Source organism: Panthera leo, chromosome B1 (assembly GCF_018350215.1).
Source record: "Panthera leo isolate Ple1 chromosome B1, P.leo_Ple1_pat1.1, whole genome shotgun sequence".
Classification (NCBI taxonomy): Eukaryota; Metazoa; Chordata; class Mammalia; order Carnivora; family Felidae; genus Panthera; species Panthera leo.
In genome coordinates, this window is record NC_056682.1 from 84,807,644 (window position 1) to 84,834,062 (window position 26,419).

The window sequence follows — 26,419 nt, forward strand, 5'->3', positions numbered from 1 at the left end:
ATAGGTAAAATTATACACTTTTATTAAAGTGATCTAAGAAATGATTGAGTTGAAAAGTGTATAGAAATAAAAATGTAAAGCAGTGTTCATCCTTCTATTCCTAAATCCACAATTGTTATGATTTTGATAAAATATATAACTCAGTTTTATACATGTATTAAGACAGATGTTTTATTCAACAATAAGATCATTTGTAAGAAAAAACTAAAATATATAATTTTACCACCAGGACTAGCTGAATGCACAAAGTTTTTTTAGAGCATAATTAACAACAACAAAAATCTCTGCATACTCCTCTGTATCATCCAGTACCCTATAATTGATTGTTTTTATTATTCAGTGAGAATTAAATTCAGTGAGAATTTTATTATTCAGAAGAATTAAAAAGTGCATTGTATCATCGCCAGTTTGAACAGATGAAAACATTGGCACTATGTGTGTGAAATAAAAATATGATATGAAAACAAAGGGTAAAAAACCCAGAACAAAAAATTTTTAGTATGTACTGTGGCAAAAGTACTTCTAAGAATTTGAAAAAGTTTTAATTACAGCTTATGTAAACACCATCGTTAAAGAAATCTGTAACTTCCATAAAAGTGGACAGAGCAGAACCTAAACATAAAAAGGTTGAGTGGGACCAAAATGAAATAATTTGTTTGAACTTATGATTGGTGAAAACCAGAGAAAGAACTAGCAAATAGAGAGATGAAATACTTAAAATATAAGAAATGCGAAATGTGCCCACAAATTGATTCTTACCTTAGTAGATATATTGTTACCCATCACAAGGAGTGTTATCCCTTTGCAGTGGTCACTTTGTGAGGGAGTGTACTCATTCCAGAAGCTGTACTCTCTCAGTCCCACTTTGGATTTCCTCTGTTGAAAATTGCCCAGTGCAGTGGCGGTGGTGGTATGCAAATCCTGCGTTTTCCTCAGTCCTGATTTCATCAAGTCAAGAAAGGCATGGGGCACCTGGGTGGCTCAGTTGATTGAGTGTCCGACTCTTTTGATTTCGGCTCAGGTCATGATCTCACAGTTGGCGAGATCAAGCCCTCAGTGGGGCTCTGTGCTGACAGCGCAGAGCCTGCTTGGAATTCTGTCTCCCTCTCTGTCCCTCCCCCACTTGCTCTCTATCCCTCTCTCAAAATAAATAAAAATAAAAAAGAAAGAAAGAAAAAAAGAAAGAAAGAAAGAAAGAGGGCATTAATAAGCTGGAGATCAAGGAGAGGGGAGTGAGCAGGACAACAAAGGATTTAGAGAAATACTCTTAGGAAAAAAAGACAGTTCCTGGGGATATTTAACCCGGGGGGGGGGGGGGAAGCCATAGGAGTAACATTATGGCTCTCTTACAAGATTTAAAGAGCTGTATTGTATAAAAAGGAATTGATTTACCTTCTGTAGTTGAGAAGGATAGATTATGATGGGAATATGGATAAATACAAGAAATATTCCTAACAGTTATAACTGACCAAAAAAATTATTTGGCAGTGTATTTTTTTTATAAAAAACATTTTAAAAATTGTACACTTTTCCTTTGGGGATGGTATAAACAGAACATTTATATTGAATGGGAAGTTAGATGAAATAAATCCCATCATCCTTTCCAATGCTCCAATGCTCTTGATTATTACAATCTATACATTTAGAGCTTTGACACAATTCTTAGATATAATTTGATTTGGGAGAAAAAAAATCATTAGGAGCCAAATTAGGTGATTTAAGTGGAAAATCAAAGTGAGTTATACCAAAGATTTTATTATGTGTGTGTTGTTGGTAGGGGGGTTTATATGTTTAAATCAAGTGGGATCTTAAATTAATGAACTAATTTTAATATATGGCTTTAAACTGGCTCTGAATAGAATGCCTGACGTGATTTTTGGGTTGTTTTGTTGGTTTTCTTGATTTCGGTGGTATTTTTTAAATGTACAATAGCACCATAGTGCTGTTATCTTATTTTTAAACATTTGAAAATTAGGGAAAAGATTAAAACAATTTACATTCCCATCACTCTAACAACAACCGCTGTTATTTCAATTCATCTTTTTTCCCAATCTTTTTCCTTTTGAGTGTACTTTTTACATATATCCAATTATTGCGGTAATTATGCTCTATTAAGTTGTAGCAAACACCAAATTAGCAAATACTAAACCATAGTCCTAGGGGAAATATAAGGTTAGGTTCCTATGAGCCTCCATCGCAACACTTTCATCAACCAGTCATACATAACCATGTTTTATGTGTGTGTCTGTTTAAAGATACCTTATTTAATATATATTGTTGATTCATTAACGCTGGGCTCACAGCCAAGAGCACTGTAACTCATACCTGAACCAAGTTCATCTAACATATTTATTTTCTCCATAAGGTATATCACAGCCTTCGTGTGCTTAGGAACACGAGGCAGCACTTCAGCGACACACTTAGGGGCCATTCGAAACGGTAAAACCACCAACAGAAAGCACCAAAACGCAGAATCCATGTCACTAACAGACCTCAAAAAGAACACTTGTTTATAGCAGGAGGGCCGAAGCAAGAAGAGAGAGCATCATCTTGCTCAACCTCATCTGGGAATGGGTGCATTTGGTGACTCAAGTTGTTCTCCGCTCTGCACGTGGCCATGAGTGACTGCAAAAGAGCAGCAGGTATTGATTTGGGGACTACAAATAAGTTTTAGGAAGTAGGCATACTTGTAAATAAGAAATCCACCAGCTATGAGGATTGACTGCACTTTGTATCCTGTCTCTTTCCATGTGGTTACACAGTCTTCCTAAGAATAACTTTTAGTGACTACCCTCAAACTATCAAGTAGATACGCTAAGCTTTATTTATCCATATTTAAAGTGTCGCACCACTAGCTCTGCATTAGTCAGGACCCCAGAGTTGCAAGTGAGAGCACCGGGTGTTGCAACAGGTTTACAAAAATGAAATCTCTTAATTTACATAACCTGAAAAGTCCAGAGTTACCTCTGTTTGGCTTTAAGATGAATTTGAAGATTCAAATGATATCACCGGGACGGAGTTTCCATCACTTGGTTCTGACCTCCCGTGTGTGGCTTCTGTCGTGGGCTTCATACGGTAGATAATGATGGCAGCTCCATGCTCTATATATTCTCAGCATTATATTCAGCATGGAAGATAGATGACCTTTCCCAGAAATACTACTGAAACTCGTTAAATAGGTTTGGCCTGAATGGATCATGTTCTCCCCCCTGCGGCAATCATGGTAGCCAGGGCAATTGGATAGTCTGACTGTCTTAAGTCTGGATCATGTGCATCACCTGTGGAGCTGAAATGGGGTCACCATCACCAGCCCACACTGATTCAGAAGCAGCAGGTACACAGAGGGTGACTGTGCTGGAAAGCAAACGAAATGGTACCCACTCAAAAAGATTTTCTCTGCACTTAAATATGGCATGACTATGTTCATCTTTCTGCAAGTAACTCCAAATATATTTTTAAGTAATAAAATCACAATTGCAAATAGGATTATTGATGTCAGAACAGGAAATTGATGTCGGAAGGGCCTTGGGCTTCATCTAATTCACCTGCAAGCCAGTGAGGAACAATTGTTCTAGCCAAAGATCATCCAGATTTATTGAAACATCTCCACAGACAGTTAAGACTTGACAGCTGTAAATTCCCTCCACCTTTTGACTCTAGTTCTGCCCAGTTCCATGAGACACTCCTCTGCATATTTAAATTCTGTTCCCATTGTGTCCCCTAGGCTTCTTCTTTCAGGGTAAGTTTACAACTCTGCCAACCCTTCCTCAAATGGCATTTCAGACTCCCTCATCATCCTTGGAATAGATTCTATTTCGTCCACTTTCCTTTTAAGATGTGAGGTTCCGAATATTTTGGTGATTAAAGTGGGCAGTCAAATTGATCGGAACATGGAACATTTTAAATATATGCTCTCCAGCTAATTGAAGACCTTGGTAAAGCTCTTTCTGTTCTCTAACTGGACCCTGGAATTCTACCACCATCTCTCCATGAATAACCCCTACCCATCCTTCAAGATCTCTCGCATTTGCCTCTCCTCTCCAGCAAGTCATTCTCAGTTACAGCAAATTGAATCTCTCCCTTCTTTGAAACTCATGCTCTGTTGTTTTATTATTAGTTTGTTTATCCCTCTTCTATGGGATATATCACATATCATATACTGTCTTTAGTAATTATCTTAACCCTATACCAGACTATAAGATCCTCTAGAGAAGATTAGTGTATTTTACTTTTCTTACCCTTGCTTAGCACCACCCAGTGCTTAGTAGGTATCATTTTCTGAAATGAATGATCAGCATAGCCTAAGACCATGCTAACAGGTATGCAGTAATGCAGGACTTAATCAGTTCTACGTTAACTCTGCCTTACTTAACTTTACACTGTCTTTCTCCAAGAAGTGAACTGAGTTATTTCTTCAGAATAAAATTTAACTGATCATATTTTATCAATTTCAGGATTTTGCAATTTCTAGTTGTAGTTTTCCTGATAACCTTACAAGTTCCTGTTTGTGAAATGCAGGTTTCATGAGAATAAATATTGTGTATATTATTCACCATTTTATCTACCATACTTAGGGCAATACCTGATACACAGATTTTCAAAAGAAAATTTTTTGAATTAATTAATAACTTATTAATTAATTAATTAATAACTTATTGTAATGTAATTAAAGCCAGTCTCTTATATTCATATTCATTCACATGCTCTCCCTAACATGTTTTATATACCTTATATATTAAGCCCAACATGTATACAATTTTTTTCTAGAGACTTAGCATAATAAAATGTGACGTACTATTCAAACTTAGAAATAATGATGTCTTAGAGAGCAGATTGGTGGTTGCCAAAGGTAGAGTTGGGCAAAACGGGTGAAGGGGGTCAAAATGTTCAAATTTCCAGTTATAAAATACTTAAGTCATGGAGATGGAATGTACAGAATGAAGATTATAGTTAATAATACTATATTGCATATTTGAAAATTGCTAAGAGAGTTTACATCTTAAAGTTCTCATCAAAAGAAAAAAGTCTGTAGCTACGTGTGGTGATGGATGTTAACTAGACTTACAGTGGTGATCATTTTACAAAATATACAACTGTCGAATCATTATGTAGTACACGTGAGACTTCTATAATGTTGTATGTTGATTACACCTCAATAAAAAAGAATGTTATATTAATTTGCAAGAACTTACATTAAAAACAAAACAAACAAGAATACCCTTTCATGTATAGTATAATATATAAAACTGTAGAACCGTCAAGCATTTAGGTTTAGAGTTTTTTCATCCTTTTGTTCTACATATTTATGCAAACTTTTAAAGCACATAATGAGAGGAGACAAAACAGGCATCTCATGTATAACATTGGATCCCACACAAGCGTGAAGGGTTGTACCCGCTCTGTAGATGGAGAACTGCATCTTCAAAGGAACACCATCACCTTCCAAGTTCACACAGAGAGGAAATCAAAGATTTCAGCCCTAAGATCTCTCTGACTCTAAAAACCCAGGTCACGTCCCCTCTGCCACACATGTCTCATGGTGTCAGGATTCCAGCCATCACCCTGGGACTCTGTATGAGTTAAGACACTAAAGAAAATGGCTTAAGGCTGCTTTCACTCTTTATATATTTTTAATGCTTGAATAAATATGCATGAGCTGAAATGTGGAAGGCTTATCAAAATCTAAATAATATCATTAGAAAATTGCCCACATTTTTTAAAAAGCCTACATAAAACATGAAAGCTCTGATTAATCTGGTGTTTGCAATTTTTAAAAAAAAATTTTTTCAATGTTTATTTATTTTTGAGAGACAGAGCATGATCAGGGGAGGGGCAGGGAGAGAGGGAGACAGAGAATCTGAAGCAGGCTCCAGGCTCCGGGCTGTCAGCACAGAGCCTGACACGGGGCTTGAACCCATGAACTGCGAGATCATGACCTGAGCTGAAATCAGACGCTCAACTGACTGAGCCACCTAGGCGCCTCTAGTGTTTGCAATTTATTGCAAAAAATCAAACGTGATATAATTTTAAAGGTTCTGCTTTACAGGAGAGATCATATAAAAATTTTAAATCTCACACTGCAGTTTTGAAAGAATAACAAGGAAATGGGTTGGTTGCTAGATTCTGAAAGAGCTCTCTCAATTCCACCTATACAAACACATGAATATTTTTAAACAAGTATCCATCCCAGAGAGACATTCAAATCAAACCTCACTTTCTCCTGCTCTTGAACTTGTCATCTGTCTTCTGTACATCTTCTGCTGCAAAACAACACACAATTATTTTTTTGATGAGTAACATTTGGATGTTCATTTTCCTCTACTTCCTTCCTGATTTAACCAGGATGATAACAGTCATTAGAAGCTCACTATGGTGCTCCATGCTTTGCAATTGTTCCTATGATCCAGGAGCCTGCACACACAGCCCTGTAATTTACCTAGGGCTCACAACTCTGGTCAAGAGAAACGCAGCACAGCTGAGACTTACGAATATTTATTAATGCGGAAAATTTAGCCTCTGACACCAAGGGTGTATCTTTAATTGGATGGTTACCATTACCTTCACAGCCATAATGTTATTTATTGTAAGAAGGATGGTTCTATACCTTGCTTGCTTGCTTGAAGCATCTCAACTTACTGGGGTTTTAATGTGTCAGGAACTTGCACCAAGTCAGCTCTATGGAAACCTACTCTCAGTGGGCTACCTTCTGAGCATCTCAGTGTGGTTCCAAAATTTTTTAGTCATTTGTAATTAGTACGGCAGTCTCATTTTGGTGATAAAGAAACTGAGAGATAGTAAATATTTCATTTTAAGCCACTAGTTTTTGGGCAATTTGTTATGCAGCAAGAGATAACGAATACAGACATTATCTCCACTGTAATCCTTAGGGTTAACTCCCAGGGGCGGGAAAAATGTTAGCCAGTATTTAACTTCATCTTATTACACTGGATAATGTCCTAAAATTTCTTTTAAAGCCTATCTTTTTTTAAGGGAAATTTTAGGTTTACATCGAAATTGAAAGGAAGGTACAGAGATTTCCCCTATATGCCCTGCCTGCCCCTCACATGTATAGCCTCTCCTATTGTCAACATCACTCATCAGAGTGGTACATTTGTTACCAAGGATCCATTAGATCATACAAAGTCCATAGGTTACCTAAGGGTTCGCCCTTGATGTCATACATTCAGTGGGTTTGGATAAATATACAATGACATGTATCCATCATTATAATATAAAGATATTATACCTACAATATCATACATACAATATTATGATACATAATATCATACAAAATATTTTCACTGCCACAAAAATCCTCTGTGCTCTGCCTATTCGTCTCTCTTTGCACCTCTGGCAACCACTGATCTTTTTACTGTCTCCATAGCTTTGCCTTTTTCAGAATGTCGTATAGTTGGAAGCAAATAGTATGTAGCCTGCTCAGATTAGCTTCTCTCAGTAATATGCGTTTAAATTCTTCCATAAGCATTTTGATCATGTCAAGTTTTCATCCTGTCTGTTTTGTCATTTCAGTCACAGTAACCAAATTTAAGAGAGCTAATCTGCTGTGTGTCTGTTGCTGCACTCACAGGTACAGCACTGACGCTTGGAGCCATTGAACTTGTCCCCTTGCCAGTACATAAAGGCAGCCCTATTAAATTTCAGAGGCTTGGTGGACTTACTTGCTGGAGGTACACAGGTCTGCATAGTCTGCAAGGCCAAACAGCCACAACTTCCTACTATATTCATGCTCTTAAGTGGAGACCCAGGAATCTGGCATTCTGTCTACAGTATAGAGAAGATGGGGTGAAGATACTCAATGCCACAACACTTCCGTTTATCTCCATCAGATTTTAATATTTGCTTGTTCTCATACAGAAGGCCTGCTTGGAAGTTCAGTCAAACCATTGGTTTATGATTTCTCAAAGTAAGAAAGGGGAACTATTTGTGTGTGGTGTCAGGTAATTCTTCATCGTACAACACTGCTCTGTTCACTGCAGGATGGTAAGCATATCTGACCCTGAATAGTAAATGTCAGGACAGAAACACACACACACACACACACACACACACACACACACACACACACACACACGTGCATGTCCACACATATACTTTTCCAAATTTAAGAACTATTGGTAAAAGTTGGACTATATTTCTTGCTACCCAAGATTCCTAGGCTGAGTGATATATTCATTTATTCAACAAATATTTATTATATGCCAGGCACTGTGCTAAGTAGAGAGTATGGGTAATTTGGTGAGCAAAACAGGTAGGCCCCTTTCATGGAGCTTATATTATAAAGATGAAGATTGACATAAATAAGAAATTAATCAAGATTGATAACTGTTATAAATGCTTTGAAGAAAGACAGATATGCTTGTATTAGAGAGTATATAATAGATAGATTTGAACTAATTTTGAAGGTCAAGGAAAACTACCTGTAGAATACACACAAGAGCTAAGGGAAGCATACAGGAAGAGAAAACAGCTAGGGATGTGTCTAGGTAAAAGACTAAATACAGCTCATGTAGCTGGAACAGAAAAATCAAAGGAGAACACAGTGTGAGAGAAGCGTGAAAAAGTGTGTGGGTCCAGACCATATCGTGGATTTGAGGTTTTGTCCTAAGGAAAAAAAAATAAAAGTAGAGCTAGGAGAATGTGGGTCATAAAAAAGAAGGAAAGAGAAAGTTCCATCCAAGGAAGCAGAGTTAATGCATCGATGCTGCGAAGGAGTCAAGTCAGTCGCAACAGCCAGCCTCAGTGACTCACTTCTACAGGCAGTGCAGTGGGGTGCTTGGGTGGCTCAGTCAGATTAAGCATCTGACTTCAGCTCAGGTCATGATCTCATGGTTCATGAGCCCCGCTTCTCTCTCTCTTCTCCTCACTGACTTGCTCTCTCTCTCTTCCCATTCTGTCTGTCTCTCCCTCTCTCTCTCTCTCTCTACATATATTATATATATATACATATATATATATATATATATACACACACACACACACACACACACACACACACACACATATGGAGTTCAGTGGAAGTGATACTGCATGACTCCTAGCAGTAGGTCAGGAAAGAGCATTCAGCTGTGCCTTGCACTTTCTTGTCATGCCTGCCCAAGACATCATGCTGTGAGGAGGTCCAGCAACGGTGTGGGAAGGCCACGTGTAGGCGTCCCAGCAAAGCCCCACTGAGCTCCCAGCCACAGCCAGCACCAACCTCCAGACATGTGAGGAATGCATGTCTGGGTGAGTCTAGCCCTCAGCCTTGGCTTTGGAGCTACTCCTGCAGATGCTGAGTGGAACAGAGAAAAACTACATCCCTGAGTCCCTTTCCAAATTGCAGACCCATGAACAAAATAAATACTGACATTGTTTTAAGCCACTAAAGTTTCACATAGTTACATACTCCATATGGCATAGCTACAGGACGGAAGGGGCTATCTGACCAGCATCAGACTGTACATGACTGAGAAAGGAACATTTATTATGTTATGCCACTGATATTTAAAGGTTTGTTGTGCAAGTTTGCATTAACTACCTTGACTAGTACAGATGGGAATGAAAAACATCAACAGGGCTTAGCAACAGTGAAGTCATCAGTGCTCTTAATTTCATTTCAGTGGAGTCATTTCAGTGGAGAGATGTTTGAGGAAGCCACAGAAGAGAGGACTGAGTATGAGGACATCAAGACAGATTTGTAGACAATGGTTTCCAGTAATTTGGTTCTGAAGGGCAGAGCAGGAGGGTGGAGCTGGACAGGGATCAAGAAGCTAGTGAAGCTTTCATTTTTATTTGGAAAGAGTAAATAGGGAAGAATTGGGCTCAGAAGAATCCAGCTGAGAGAGGGAGGTTGAAAGCAAAAGAGAGAAAGGGGGTGTGAGGATTGGGGGTGAGGAGGAGAGGAAAGTGAATTTAAAGCAGGCAGAGGAATTAGTCTTACAAGAAACAACTGTTCTACCGCCCTGGGAGGAAGGAGCCACTAAACACATACAGGTAGGTTTGTTTGTGTCATACTAAAATACAGACTGCTTTTTTTCTCTCTAAATTTGGTCAAGTGTATCTGCTGAGAGTGAGATGGAGGAAGAGGCCGAAATTTGAGGGGTGGCGCCAAGTAAGGGGTGCAACGCAGGCTCTGGCACCTGCAGTTGTGACCATCTTCCTCCCTGGTGCAACTCTGCAACTAAGGCCCTCTCTGAACGCTCTGAATGGCTCATTCCTTCCAAGGAGAGAGACCTTGCTCCCTTCACCCACACTCCTATCCCAGCCTCAAATCACCCACGTCTATCCAGTCAAGATCCTTCACAGGCCACCCACCCCTCCCCACCCCTCCCCACAACGCCAGCATAAACATCCTTTTAATCCACACAGCCTCTGCACGACAATTTTTACCTCGGGTTTCTGACAGCAAGGAAACACCTTGTGTTATTTATGTCCACATGTATTTCTTCACTAGGTTATCTTGTGCTTAAAGAGCAGGAGTCGTGCCTTCTTCATTTTGTATCTCCTGCAGCGCCCAGTATTTAACAGATGCACGACTGTCTACTTGATAACGTTTGTGACCTGTTTTTAATTCGAAGTTATTTAGCCACTTAGAATTTAAGATCTAGTCCTCTCATAATCTGTTGAAATGCGACAGCTATTTTTTTATTCCTATCAAGGTACAAAGGAGGTAGAAGAGGCATTAATAACAAATTGTATACAAAGACCATTCATGTTCTACTCATGAAAGGAGATGAAATTTCATCTGTTTGTGTAGTCAAAGCCTGGCTAGCTACTGTGGTAAAGTAGATTAAAACAAAACAAAACAAAACAAAAACATGGACTCTGAAAGCCAAGGGCCCCAGAATGAATTCTCAGATCCAAAATTCCTAGCTATATTTCTTCAAATACACCATCCTCCATTTTCTAATCCATAAAAGGGAGAAATGACTACATACATTTCAGGGTTACGGTGAGAATAACAGACATAAAACAAAACAAAATATGTATACAATAGCCAGCACCTAGTAGGAATTTAATAAATCATAGCTACTAGTATTTATTCAACAACTGATCTCAACATCTAATTGAGAATCAATATGACCCAATTCGATGTACCCGCTGTTACTAAAAAAAAGGATTCTCATTTGGATATTTATATTTCCCTCGAGGATATAACAGTTGTATAAGAAATGCGAAGTTACATTTCTTCCAAATGAGAAATTTGATTTCTTTAAAACAGATTTATTTAGTAAAAACCATATAAATTGTGAAATGATTGTGGAAAGAATTGTTCATTCTGTCACGTTCGTTTGTGTTCCTGAAGTGATACGCTAAACACTCGCTTTCTTTTGCATGGTGTATGTTTGCTTAATTCAAATTTATATTAGGGTTCTTGTTGAGGAGGGATTGCCCCGAGGCTTCCAGAAAAAAATTTACTCAGGAGCACAGCTCTGCAAGTTTTAAGACAGCCTCTGAGATAACCCTGGGCGATGTTATTCATTAAATTCACTCTCAACTTGATAGTCTCTGACCTGCACAGGTTGGAAATGACCGTGAAGATAGATGTGTGGGGCATGGTGTTGCTAAATGCATTCATATTTTAAAAGAAGACACAAATGAAGTGCAAAATTTTCAACCAATTGTCAGTTACCTAAAGTAATTTGGGGTAGAGGAAAGCAGTTTATCCCAATCCTTCCAACCCTATCCAGTAGGGATAACAAACTGAGTAGTCTTAGCACTTGGATCTTTAAAAAACAGTCTTTTTGGCCAGAAACAGTGGCCATTCCAGGAGTAATATTTTTTTTTTTAAAGATTAACTAATTGGTCATTTTCAAAGGATAACAGGAATCAACTATCTGTTCTGAAAACTAGAAAATGAAGGAAAAAAGTCAAGCATTTATTATGCATTTCTTACATGAATGGTATCACTGGATAGCCCGTTGTAAAGGAGGGAAGTGTCTCTTTATGAAACTATTCCAGTAAATGAAAACAAATAAATTAAAAAGAATTGCAATGTCTAATGAATTAATGGATATAGGCCCTGTGTATCAATGGCTGTTGACATGTCCAAAAGGGAGGCAACCAAAAATAATATGTGTTTCCTGGTGAGAGAACATAAAGCCACCTACAGTTTTGCCAAAGAGACCAAATAGGAGTCGGATCAAGCCTTTGGATCCAGCTTCCATTTTCAGGAAATATCAAAGACACAAAAATGCACAGAGCCTCACTGAGAATACAAAATCAGAAAAATCCAGAAGGTATGAAATTCTGCATGTCGCATGGCCTTAATTCTTCAACAGATAAGTGACCAGCATATAAAAGGGATATTAGAGGAGCCTAGAGATGAAAAGACACTTAAAAGATATATCAAAGTTAAAAAAAAAATGGACAAAGCTAAAATACAGTATCTAGGTATGCATATTGGGATAACAAAATTACTTTTTTTAAAAAAAGTGTATTTATTTTTGAGAGAGAGAGACAGAGCGTGAGTGGGGTAGGAGCAAAGAGAGAGGGAGACACAGAATCCAAAGCAGGCTACAGGATCTGAGCTTTCAGCACAGAGCCCGGCGTGGAGCTCAAACTCACAAACCATGAGATCATGACCTGAGCTGAAGTTGAACGACTTCATGAACGACTGAGCCACCCAGGCTCCTGTTTCCCCAAATTTTCTATCATGAACATATTCTGTTTTTTAATTTTATTAAAAAAATTTTTTTAATATTTATTTTTGAGAAATAGAGAGCACACAAGTGGTGGAGGGGCAGAGAGAGGGAAATAGAGGATCCAAGGCAGGCTCCAGGCTCCGAGCTGTCAGCACACAGCCTGACGTGGGGCTCGAACTCACAAACTGTGAGATCATGACCTGAGCCAAAGTCTGACACTTAATGAACTAAGCCACCCAGCCACCCCTCAAATTCCTTTTAAAAGCATACCGTTGCTTTTAAAAGCATTACCTAAATGATTACCTTCTTTTGGGGATATGAATGTGTATGAATGATAAAGAAGGAAGAAGTCTCCCACCTTTGGTCCTTATGTTAAATGCTCTCAAGAAATACAACTTTTCCATCAGGATTTTGCAGACTACGTATTGCTTGTTCGAATGAGCGACTTAGACCCAAGCTGACACCATGGCTGAAGATGAGCTTCTTGAGCTGTCAAGTAGCAGAGATAATCCGTAGGAGTGGCTTGGGGACCAAACACAATCAATCTGAAAGATGGGCATCTTTTATTCACTTATTTATTTATTTATTTATTTAATTCACCTATATTAAAAGTTTTTAGAATGCTTAATTTTTTGTATGCATTTGAGACATAGAGATAAAAACTCCATGAATGTGAAGACATGCACAACAAAATCATGAGTTACAACACTGTAATTAATGCTAAAATATGTCCATGGAAGCAGAGAAAAGTTGTAACTCAACCCAAATGAAGAATCAAGTCACGGAAGACACCGTACAGAAAGCGTTACTTGAGTTGAACTTTGAGAAAGGAGTATAACATTGTCCAGTGACTAAGGAAGAAGGGGAATTCTGGAAAGAAGGAACTTCTGGAGGAAAACCAAGATAGGAGACATCATAGCAGATTTGAGGAAGTGGACATAGGTCTATTTTTCTGAAGGCAGAGTGGTAGGGAGACTAGGGGAATAGAACTTAAGGATAAATAAGGTTTTGTAGATAGAAATAAGATAGAGATAATAGGTTTTATAGATAAAATAAGATAGAGATAATATCCAGCAGTGAATAGGAGCTATCTCTTTGATGGATAGCAAATGGATGGAAAATAAATGGATGGATGAAAATGCCATGCTAAGAACTTTAAACTTAATAATGAAGGTTACCTACAACTATGAAAAAAAAAACTTAAGCAGAATATGAGCAGATTTGCATTTAAGAAAAATTGCTCTGACAAATGTGTGGCATACTAAGTGGGACTGAATAGTTGTGGAGAAGAACAAAAGTCCAAGTGAGAAAAAAAAAATCACGACCTGCGCTAAGGCAATGGCAGTGATAATGAGAAGGATAGAATGAATTTGAGATCAATGATAAAATCATGATGGGAGTTATGGGAAAGGTGGATGAAAAGTGATCTTGAGATTGCAGAAAGAGAGTGAGAAAAATATTTAAAATATATGCAGGATCCAATCAGATGACAAATACCTAAGAAGGCAAGGAAACAATCCAAGTTATTCAGAGAAGAAAATTAGCTACAAATCTTGTGAGGGTGTTGCAAATTCATCGCATGTGAAGACCAGATAATGTGTAAGTAGAATCCAAGGAATCGACGTCAAGCCTGCCCCGTCTGGAGGGCACTAACATCACACCTTGAAAGCCTGGACTGACATACGGTGGCATAAAAAAGAAAAGTTCACCTTGCACATCTGCAGTGTAAGACCTCACCTCCAGCCCAGACTGCTTATTGGCATGCAACCTCAGCCAACTGAGAAGTGAACCCTAAAAATTGCTTGGGGTGGTAACCTCAAAACCATATGGCATTACATAATTATATTCTCAACCCCAGGAAGACTTGGATTATGTATCAAAATTATGAAGTAAATACAATCTGTAAATTGGTATTTTTGTGTGAAGGAAAAATATCTGTGCCTATTAGATTTTTGAGGTTTCAGGGAAGTTTTCTTCTTTAATTTTGTAATTCTTAACATAAAATGTGTAAATGATAGTTGACTTAGATTTTGGGTTTTATTTATTTTTAATTTTTTATCTATTTATTTAGAGAGCACACATGCGTGCAAGCAGGGAAGGGGCAGAGGGAGAGGGAGAGGGAGAGGGAGAGGGAGAGGGAGAGGGAGAGGGAGAGGGAGAGGGAGAGAGAATCTTACACAGGCTCGATGCCCAGCAAAGAGCCCAACACAGGGCTCGATCTCACAGCCATGAGATCATGTCCTGAGTCTGAGATCATGACCTGAGCCAAAATCAAGAGTTGGATACTTAACTTACTGAACCAACCAGGTGCCCCAGATTTTGGGTTTTAAATTATAATTTTGCTGGTTTCATAAACAATTCTGGAACACTTCCAAGAATGTAAGATTTAGCATATATATAAGTTTTATTTACTAGATTTACAAGAATTGATTAAGTACCTGGGAAGATTTTGTTAGTGAGTAAGAAGAAGTACTTTTAAAAGAAATTTAATGTAGATATTTAAATATAGTGTAAGTAGTTAAAATAAACATAAGCAGTTAAAATTGCCATATTAATACATGTAATAATTGAATGTGTAGACTCGAGCAAACATAAAGTACTAAAGCAAATGTAGCCTCTGAGTAACCTTTTCTGGGCCCCATAACCTATGAGGACATCCAAAAAAAATTGCATTGACAGATGACTGATGGTCTTTGTCACAAGGGCCACAGAAGAAAGCAATTAAGTAGTTAAATAATGAGGTGCTTATAGGATACACAACAGAGACTGTCAATAGACATCTTGAGACCTGGATTACATTCTGAATGATTATGCTTTTAAAAATGTGCACTGACTGCCCAGCACATCCCATATGCCCTGGCAATGTGGTAGTGAACAAAATAAACATCAATTTGCACATATTATTAGAGAATAAACATGGTGACCATACAAAAGGTAAATATTGATAACCGCAATGGACAGATTTAAAATAGTGTGAAATAATAAAGAGTGACTAGGGTCTATTTTAGATGAGCAGGAGATATTTATCTAAGGAGGTAAACTTACATTGAAATTCTAATCCCAAAAGAATCAATTTTCCTACAATAAGAGGAAATGGTGCTCTGTTCAGCGGGATGAGGTAGGGCAAAGGTCCTGTGGCAGAAATCAGCTAAGTTTTAGGAAAATAAACGCTCTCCAGCTGGGTAAGGAAAGGGCTAGAAGATGAGGTCAGATAATCTGCAAAGGTCCTATTTTATAAGATGAGGTAAGGACTTTGGATTTTATTTTATGTGTGGTAAACATTTTTAGAGGATTTGGGGCAGAGGAGAAACATCTAATTTCAATTTTAACCAAACATTGCATGAAGAATGGATGATAAAGGGGCAAGGGGGAAGCAGCAAAGCCAGGATGTTGAAATCGTACTGCTCAGAGGTCATGGTGACTTGGATGGGTGATTTAGGATCTGTTCTACAGGCAGAGGCAACAGAACTTGGTGATGGGTAGGATGGGAGGGATGAAAAAGAGAAAGAGAGGAACCAAAATAACTCATAAATATTTAGCCTGAGGATATGGATGAATGTGGTGCTTTTGTGCTGACATGAAAATCCACAGGAAGGAGAGATTGAAGAGGTGGGTGCAAAATTCAATGGTTGGTTGGTATACAGTATGAATCCAAAAAACAAGGTTATGTATCTACTTTGATTTATAGAGTCATCAAGATAGCAACTACAAAGTTCAGTATAGCCCATTTTAGTGACTGAAAAGAATCCAGTCAGCTTCATGGCTAGAATGTATATAAACTCAATCAACTAGGATGGTAATTGTCTTCCTTAATGAGTATGCCTCTTTCACCACTGTATGTACATTTATAATTTATTTTAAATTGTTGAATATAACCAGTGTAATGCAAATTTATGTTAGTTTCAGTCTACATCTAGGAGAGGCCAGTTGTCTAAAGGAGAAATTTACATTTCAGGGATGCCTGGGTGGCTCGGTGGGTTAAGTGTCCAATTCTTGGTTGCAGCTCAGGTCATGGTCTCCCATCTTCATGGGTTCAAGCACCACACCAGGCTCTGTGCTGACAGTGCAGAGCCTGCTTAGGATTCTCTCTCTCTCCCTCTCTCTGGCCCTCCCCTACTGGTGCTGTCTTTGTCTCTCTCAAAATAATAAATAAACTTAAAACTACATATTTTAAAAAATTTACATTTCAAATATGGTTATTCAGCATTTAATTGGAAAGTTCACGTTCTTTGGGTGGCTACTAAATGCACTTCAACTGTGTTTAGCCCTTAGCAATAGCCGGGGCTTTGAGAATTCACGTAATGCATGTAAGAAATAGACCTCTCATTGGCAAAAATTAGTGATACTCAGGATATGTATAGAGCTGTTTAGAGTATTGTTTAGATTGTTTAGAATCTTATAGAGACATTTCCCCACATTTGGCTCACTGAAAATCCAGAGCCCTGTAACCTATACATTTAGATAGAGCACCCTGGGCTGGATCTTGAAATTACCTTCTGTCCACATGCTGGTTCTGAATATTCTTGGTTGCCTGTCTCCAATAGATGATTGGCCAAATCTTGATACAAGAATATTAGTGAATTTGCTTAGGTAAGCCTTGCTATAAGAGGCTGTTGAAAAAGAACAGGAAGAACATGACTTCAAGAGACTTACAGAGCAGATACCATTACTATGATGTGATCGCTCACTAAAAGACATTGGTGTGGCAGGTAGAATCTAGTCTGACACTTATTTGCATTATATCCTGGTGACAAAAAGTGACAACAGACATTTACCAAAAATAACAAACTGGTTTTAGCCAGTTCATATGACCCAGATGAGAATGTATTTTAAATAACCTCAGTAACCATCTTCTTAAACACTTATTTTTCAATCCCAGTAAGATATAAAATTAAGATTAAAAGGAGTAGAGAATCAAGACCAGAGTATTATTATTTTTGTTTTAAAAGGGAATCTGCACATATGGTGACATAATGTGGTTGTAATGATTAAGAAAATTTGACCTATTTGAGTGACAACTTAAAATCCATGACTGAGTAGTTTATATTTCAGGATTTGGAGTTTGCACTTTACTACATTATAATGTTAGGACATATTCGTTATATGTGTAAGTTTATTTTGTTAGATTTACACAATTTTTTTAGTACTTGGGAATGTTTATCTTTTAAAGCCAGGTAATTAAAGTAGTACAAAATGAAATTAAATATATTAAATTTATAAATGCTGTTTAAAACATCTGAAATGTTTTATTAACTAAGCTTATAAACAGAAACAAATATTTTTCAAAACATTTGTTCTGTTTATAAATAGAAGGTAGAGATTTAAAAGCTGAACTTTAGGGGAGCCTGGATGGCTCAGTCTGTTGAGTGCCTGACTCTTGATTTTGGCTCAGGTCATCCCAGGGTTGTGGTATCAAGCCCCGCAACAGGCTCCACACTGAGTGCGGAGCCTCCTTGGGATTCTCTCTCTCCCTCTCCCTCTCCCTCTCCCTCTCCCTCTCCCTCTCCCTCTCCCTCTCCCTCTCCCTCCGCCTCTCCCTCCCTCTGCCTCCTCCCCCACTGGGACTCAATAAAATAAAACAAAACAAAACAAAATAAAACAAAACAAAACAAAATAAAAATATAAAATGGCTGAATTTTAAAGAACAAAGGCATTATGATAACTCAAAATATTAAATATTGCATTTTTAAACCAGAAATCAACACAGGGGCACCTGGGTGGCTCAATCGTTTAAGCATCCGACTTCAGCTCAGTCATAATCTCATAGTTTGTGGGTTTGAGACCCTCATCAGGTTCTGTGCTGACAGCTCAGAACCTGGAGCCTGCTTTGGATTCTGTGTCTCCCTCTCTCTCTGCCCCTCCCCTGCTCATGCTCTATCTCAAAAATAAATAAACAGAAAAAAAAATCAACACAATTTCTGTATAAAAAGACAACAAACAAATCTCAAGGATACCAAAAATTCAGATTAACAGATAACTCTATTCAAAAATCAAAGTAATATTTAGGGAAATTGATTTTATGTTCGGGCACAAAGGACTTCAGTCAATTCTAGTTTTAGATGCCAATGGAAGCCACTTTTCATAAAATGGAGGCCCAGAAATGAAATACCGATTTTAGTATTATGGAAGGTAGGATCTCACAACTGTAAGTGTTAGATATCCTTATAAGCAAACCTATTGAAATTATTTAAAGAAATATAGTGATTACATTGTGGGGATCATGAATATGTATCTAAAAGACAAATGAAAAAATAGATGTCTTAACACTGTGCAGATAACTTTGTACAAATGTCCCTAATGGGATAACACTTCCAGTGATAATATCATGCAAAATTCCAAAAGGGCTAAATCTTAAATGGATGTATTCAGGAAAACTGTATTCAGTGACTTGAAAGTGATTCTAACAGTAAGAGACTGATCTTAAGGCCACAAGTGAAGATTTTGTATAGAATTATTTCATGAAATGTGAGATTGGAAAAATTAATCTCTCTACACTAATATGTTATTCTATTAATGTGTGATTGTTAATATGTGCAGATTAACAAGCAAGCATATATTCGGCTAGTCTATCAATATTCCTGAAAGTATATATTTTTCACTTGCTAAAATACATTTTAAATACTTTTTCTTCTGATCTTCTCACCGGGGAGGAATGGCCAGGAATGGGGAATGAGGAACAGATGGTGAGTAAGGCAAGAGGAAAACTGGAAGAGTGTGGTATGGCAGGAACCAAAGGAAAGATGTTTGAGGAAAATAATAGTAGCCACCAGTGTAAAATACTGAAACTAGGCTAAGGAAGCAAGTAGGGAGCTGATCCTTGGATGCAGCACTGGTGATCACTGGTACAGCCATTTAAAGCAGTCTCTGAGAAGTGGGCAAAGCCAGATGGGCATTAAGAAGAATAGCTAAGAAAAAAAAGAGGCGGGGCGGTTGGCGCCTGGTGGTTAAGCATCAGACTTCAGGTCATAATCTCATGGTTTGTGAGTTCAAGCCCCTCGTCGGGTTCCACGCTGACAGTGGGGAGCCTGCTTGGGATTCTCTCTCTCTCTCTCTCTCTCTCTCTCTCTCTCTCTCTCTCTCTCTCCCTCTTTCTCTGCCCCTCCCCAACTCACTCACAAGTGCACGCTCTCTCTCTCCCTCAAAAAAAAAAAAAAAAAGAAAAGAAAGAAAAAGAATGGATGCAGGGGTGACATCACAGACTCTAAAATTCTCTTTGAGGATTTGCTCCTCTACTACCAATAGCTGCATGTGTGGCTGCCACTCCACCAGCCATTTTTGCCACAGGCTTCAAGGTTCACCCAGCAACCCCCAAACTGGACCAGCGGAGCCCTGGGGGAATCCAGTTTTTCCTCCTCTTGTGGGTGGCAGGCCTTTCTGTCTGCCACAGTCATGTTGGTTTTCCTTATTTTGCCATAGCTGTTAAGAACAAAACTCTTTAGTTATCCTTAAAAATAGTGTCTCTGTGATATGGTTTGCCAACATAGCAGTATGCTGATGTCTATTTCTAGACTCAGCTCATGGTTGAAACATAAATGAAGGTCACCAGCAGTGTTGCACTCTGCTATTAAAAGACATCAACAGGCTGAGGAGTCAGAAATTCTCTGAAGGCCAGCCACAATCAGTGCTTTCTTAAAATGAAAAGTGAGTAAATGACAAACACCAGGGAGAAGAAAAAAAAAAAGTCATCTTATCAGTGAGTGCCTTATTATTCAAGATGCAGTCTAAAATGTTATGCAAATGCATTTATTTGAACCAGACATGATTATATTCTTACTTATTAATGGCTATCTTAGCTACTAACACATTCTTTCTAATGGTGAGTTTGCAGCCTGAATAGGTTTTTTGCCAAGACAGAAAGAAAGCCGATGGACTAAGCTGTTTAATCTAAAATCAGAATAGCATACTTCTACTTTATTTCAACAGAAATTAAGGCAACATCAGATACCTCCTACTAAAAAGTTAATCTTAAGTGGCAGAAGATCATTTAGAACAACGGCTGGGCTCCTTGTTATTCTAGGTAGACTCATGTGACAAATTTTAATAAATTACATTTCTTTCCTCTGTTGTTTTCTATAGTGATCACTTGGTTCCTATTTTGGCTTTTCTTTACTCCTCATCCACACACCCTACTTTCATGGAAGAGAGACATTGAGTGGGCATTTCAGGACAGTAGTGGTTAGGAAAGAATTTTCCATGGGGTTCAGCTTATAGGTCACCAGGGTTCTGCCTAAAATTAAAGCAAAATCCCTACCTGATTAATAAAGTATAACTTTGTGTGTTTCTCTGTATATTTCCTTTCCTTTCATTCAAGGAGGGGTAGCTATTATAGGGCTATGTCTGGTAGGGTTTAGTCATTTGACCAAGTGACATCATTTGGCAACAAGTTAGATTTTCTGGTCCTAGTAAAAGAATAAATTTTTTGAATCCATGAGTTACTTTTAAGTTTCTTATGTTTCAACCATACAACTTGATCATACTGGCTGTGTCAGTTCATCTTCCAATGAACATTAATTACTGCCATGCAGAAGGACCTTAAGAATATTTGTTGAATGGAGTGAAATGTTACCTTTGAGTGTTTTTATTTTTAAAAGCCTCTAAGTGAAGAAGCTAAATCCAACACCTACTACTATCATTTCCAAACCACTATAGGAAGAATGAGAATTTTAATGAGCAATATTTTTGGAATGCCAACTGGTAGAGCAGGCGCTTAGGAGGACGTTCAAAGGTTAAACAAAAAAGACTCATACCTTACCCCCAAGAGCTTTTCATTTCTAAAACACACTGACAAGCACACATAAAATGGGGATTTCAAAGAAGAAGGACATTTTGTCAAGTTGAAAGACAAAGAAGATCAAACGTTTTTTTAGACTCCAAGTTCAAAGCTGTGTTGAGAGGCCTGGGCAGCACACTAGACTGAAATTCTGAGAAAAAAAATCTTTTCTTTAAACTCTTCTTTTATCCAACAGAAAGAGTTTCCAGGACAATAAAGCTTCAATAACACTATTTTTTAGTAATTGTCTAGTGGCATTAAGTACAACATTTCTTTTTAAAAACAGATCCCGTCAGCAAAGTAGGATAATTTGATGAGCTCATACAGTACATTATACACTCCTAGGTGTAGATAGCAGTTGGTACCACACACCTAAAGGTCAAAACCATACAGACTATCTGAACTCTGCTTTCAGTGTGTTTTTACAACATTTTTCTTCTCTTGGAGGTTAAGAAAAACTTATGATATCAAAGATTAGAATCAAGTTATGCTAACTTTGTAGAATAAGCAATATATAAATATGTAAAGATATTACACGGGTAACATGTAAATCTCAAATTTTAAAAGAGCAATACATGTGTGTGTACCCTGTAGGTTTATAATTATGATTCTACTATATGGTAGTCATTTCTGGCATCAACCATGTAAAACTTATTTTTTGTTATATAGTTGCATGAGTTATTTAGAGAATCTGTTGCTATTTTTACTGTCTTTTACACCTGTGTTTAGTTCATACGTTTTGCACAAAAAGAGCTCTGCCCTCCCGCTGGTAGATCCCATGGACCCGGGGGAGCCCACAGTTGCATTCTCAGTCACGGCTGTGCAAGGTCTCAAGTATGAAAACCAGTCACAGAGCATTTCTTCTCTCTCTGTACATTTTCTTACATTAACTCAAGTGTGATGCTCAACATTGTAGGCCAGGGAAATTCTTAAGTAATGAAATTGTACTTCTCCAATGTTTAGAATGAGTTTGAGATTTCATTAATGACTTCATCCTTAGTCTACAAAGCTCCCGGCCAGTACTGAATAAAGAACTCCAAAAACCAAATACAAGAGTCCTGATGACTGCCAGTATCAACAATTTAACATTTTTTCTTTTAATTATGGCTCGGTAACAGTATTCCAAAAAGAATAGAGTTTCATGAGTCAGTTTTAAGTTTCGTGAATACAAACACTTTCAGACAATGTGTTGATGTTGTAGAGGACTTCTCGTTTTCCACCCTCTACTTTTTCTTTCTGAAAAAAAGCTAGCTTAGAGTTTAGCTTATTGTTACTTCACAGTAAACTCTCAGAGCATTTAAATTTTGTTTGGAAAAAGTAACTATCCTGTGTGAAAACATTTGATCCTGTCATCGCACGAAACAGGCCAAAGTGAGGTTTTGGAGATAACTCAGTCTGTTAGTTTCCGGTTGCTGTTGTAACAAATCACCACAAATTTAGTGGCTTAAAGCAATGAGAATTTATTATCTTGAAGTTCTGTAGGTTAGGAATCTGATGCAGGCCTTCCTGCAATGAAATCAATGTGTGGGGCCATGTTCCTTTCTGGAAGCTCCAGGGGAGAATCCATTTCCCTGACTTTTCTGTCTTCTAGAAGATGCCTGCATTCTTCAGCTCATGGTCTCGTTCCTCCTACTCAGAGTCAGCAAGAAGACTTGAGTCCTTTTCACATCACAGCACTATGACCTTTTCTTCTGCTTCCCTCTTCCAACATTAAGAACCTTTCTGATTGCATTAGGTCCATCCAGAGAATCCCAAATTCTCTCCCTATTTTAAAGTCAGCTGGTTAGCAAATTTAATTCCATCTGCTACTTTAATGCCTCCTTGCAATGTAGCATAACATATGCAGTCTCCCGGGATAAAGACGACATCTTTGGGAAGCCGTTATTCTGCCTACCACACTAAGACTTTTAATGCTGCCAAAAATCTAAGCTCTATCCATGAGTCAGGCACATATAAGTTAACAAACTTTATTCTATGTAGTATTCATTTCCTGTTAAGATACAGACACAAAAAATAAATAGTAAAAACAAATGATAATAACAAGATAAAGTGGCAGGGGAAGCATGATCATGAAACCCTCAAGAACTCACAAGGGTTGGCTGTTGCTTTCATTTGACAGAGAAGTCACGTTTAGGATGCACAGACCCAAGCCATGGGCAATTGTTTACCGGAGACCTGTGCTATCCGGGGTGGTGACTATTTATCATGAGAGGCAATAAAGCTCTTTTTCTAAAGAAAAAACAAAAAGATACAGGCAGAGCTATATGCAGTTCTAAAAAAGGAGGAGGAGGAGGAGGAGGAGGAGAGAGCATAGTATTTAAATAGTTTAAATAAACTTGGCCATTATCTACAGAAGTCTCCTGAACAGGGTGGATAAATAAACTAGAGGGACTTAGGGCTCCTTCTAACATTGTAAACCTACTGAGGATCTACTAAGTCCTGTTCCTCAATTTATCCCTTCCTCTCACACACCACAGAGCCACAGAGCTTAAGGTTTTCAGGGTATAGAAATAAAAAAATGCTCCACAAAAGATCCATCAAAACTACAGCATTCTCACCAAATTAGCCTTAGGATTTTCTCCTGTAAATATGGAAATGTAACTTAAAAAAAATTTTTTTTTGGCGGGGGGGTACCTGGGTAGCTCAGTCGGTTAAGCATCCCACTCGTGGTTTCGGCTCAGGTCATGATCTCATGGTTTTGTGGGCTCCAGCCCCACATCAGGTTCTGCACTGACAAGGCGGAACCTGCTTGGGATTGTCTCCCTCTCTCTCTGCCCCTTTCCCACTCATGCTGTCTCTGTCTCTCTCAAAAATAAATAAACTTAAAAAAAAAGTTGTTTTTTTTTTAAATAAAAAATCAGAACTGGAGGTCAAGGCCGCCTCCAGACACCCAACTGCTGTTTTCTCTAGCTCTGTGGATTTGGAGGAGTGGCAGCGACCTTGGCCTCCAGCTTCTCCAGCAAACTGTAGTGACTGCCGCAGGGCCGTGATAATGTTGCTGGGTTTACTGCAGGCGGGTGAGTCGGTGCTCCGGCAGGCTACGGAGAGGGTGACTGACTGGTGACAACTTCCTATCCACGCTAATTGTCTGCACTTCACCCTTGGCCTAGTCTACCTGTCCTGCCTTGCAGTAGGCCACCTGGCTCCCCGCCTGCCAGGGCGAAAAGTCCACCATATGTTTTCTCTACAATTCCATTCCTTGGACATGCCATAGCATTTGGGAGAATTCCAACTGAATTCCTAGAAAATGCATGAGAAGTATGGACCTGTATTTAGTTTTAACACAGTGGGCAAGACATTTACTTACCTTCTGGGGAATGGCGCTGCTGTACTGGTTTTTCATAGTAAAAATGAAACCCTGAATGCAAAGAGTATCTACAGATGTCTGACAAACCTGTGTTGGGGAGGGGAGTTGCATGTGATGTGCCTAATCCTAACTCTTTTTTGGAGAAGAAAATGTTAAAAACTCGCCTTAACATAGCCGGCTTTAGAAAGCACATTTCTATAACTGAAAGAGCATGCGGGAGAGAATCCCAAGCAGGTTCCAGGATGTCAGCACAGAGCCAGATGCGAGACTTGAACCCATGAACTGTGAGATCATGCCCTGAGCCAAAATCAAGAGTCGGACACTCAATCAACTGAGCCACCGAAATGCCCTAGAATACTTTCAAAGCTGAGGAGAAAGTGGAGAGAAAAACTTGTTTGAAGCGCTTTCTGAGCTCATAATTTCAATAGCCAGCCATTGCTTACATGGAAAGAAAATCAGAAGTCAACTCAATGACACAGTGGCACAACTGTATGCAGATTTGGATGGAAGTTTTAGCCACGTAGCTTGGCTGCGGCCAGGTTGGCTCCCTTTGCCTAGTTTCAGACACAGGGACAGAGTTCATCAAGCGGTCAAGAAGATTTTCTATAAAGCAATCCAAGAACACAGATAGTCAAAAGAATTCTCCAAACTTTAGTAGATTCTACTTACAAGGATGGACATCCTCTGACAGATGAGGAAACGGCAGCCATGTTTCTTGGACTGCTCTTGGCAGGGCAGCATACATCCTCAATCACTACGCCTGGATGGGCTTCTTTTTGGCCACACGAAACCGTGTAACTTGGAACAGAAAACAGTCTGCGAAGATCTGACTCCTTTAATTTGTGACCAGCTGAAGGATCTAAATTTCCTTGATAACTGTGTAACAGAACCATCAAGACTTTGACCTCCTATAATGAACATGATGAGAATGGCCCAAACCCTCCAGCTACAGCAGGGTGTATCACTCCTCCAGGACATCAGGTGTGTGCTCCTCCCACTGCCAATCAAAGACTTAAACACTTATGGGTAGAACATCTGGACTTTAATCCTGATTGCTACCTTTGGGGCAGTCCAGCATCAGGAAAGAAGTTTGCCTACGTGCCACTGGAGCAGAGCATCGCCACATAAAGGAGAATGTTGTTTATGTTCATATCAAGACAATTTGGTCCACTAATACTTCATTTATGTGAACTTGATCTCAATGACAGGTATTTTTCCCACTACGGATTACACAACCACGATTCACATGCCTGAAAACCCAGTTATCTGATACAAAAGAAGATCAAAATGAAAAAGGCTGCAAGGAACCGATATGTGACACATCACTGTAAACCGCATAAATATTTGAAGAGAATGAAGTTTACAAAACAACTCCTGGTGTATTTACCTTTTTTTGAGTGTAATTTTAAGTGACAGTTAGCTTTGGGCACCTGGGCGGCTCAGTAGATTAGGCGTCTTGACTTTGGCTCAGGTCATGACCTCATGGTTCGTGAGTACAAGCCCATTGGGCTCTCTGCTGTCAGCACAGAGCCTACATCAGATCCTCTGTCCCCCTCTCTCTATGCCCCTCCCCCACTTTAATATTTGAATAAACATTAAAAAAATTTTTTTAAACAAAAAATAAATAAAATACAGCTATCTTAACTTATGCTTTTTATATTTTCTTAATTGAATGGTTCCACAAAATCTAATGGCATT

At 38.5% G+C, this 26,419-nt stretch overlaps 1 pseudogene; it reads left to right on the forward strand.

Annotated features, from left to right (window-relative positions):
• Positions 1–2,617: 2,617 nt before the first annotated feature.
• LOC122218420 lies at positions 2,618–26,012 on the forward strand (annotated as a pseudogene).
• The last annotated feature ends 407 nt before the right edge of the window (positions 26,013–26,419 follow it).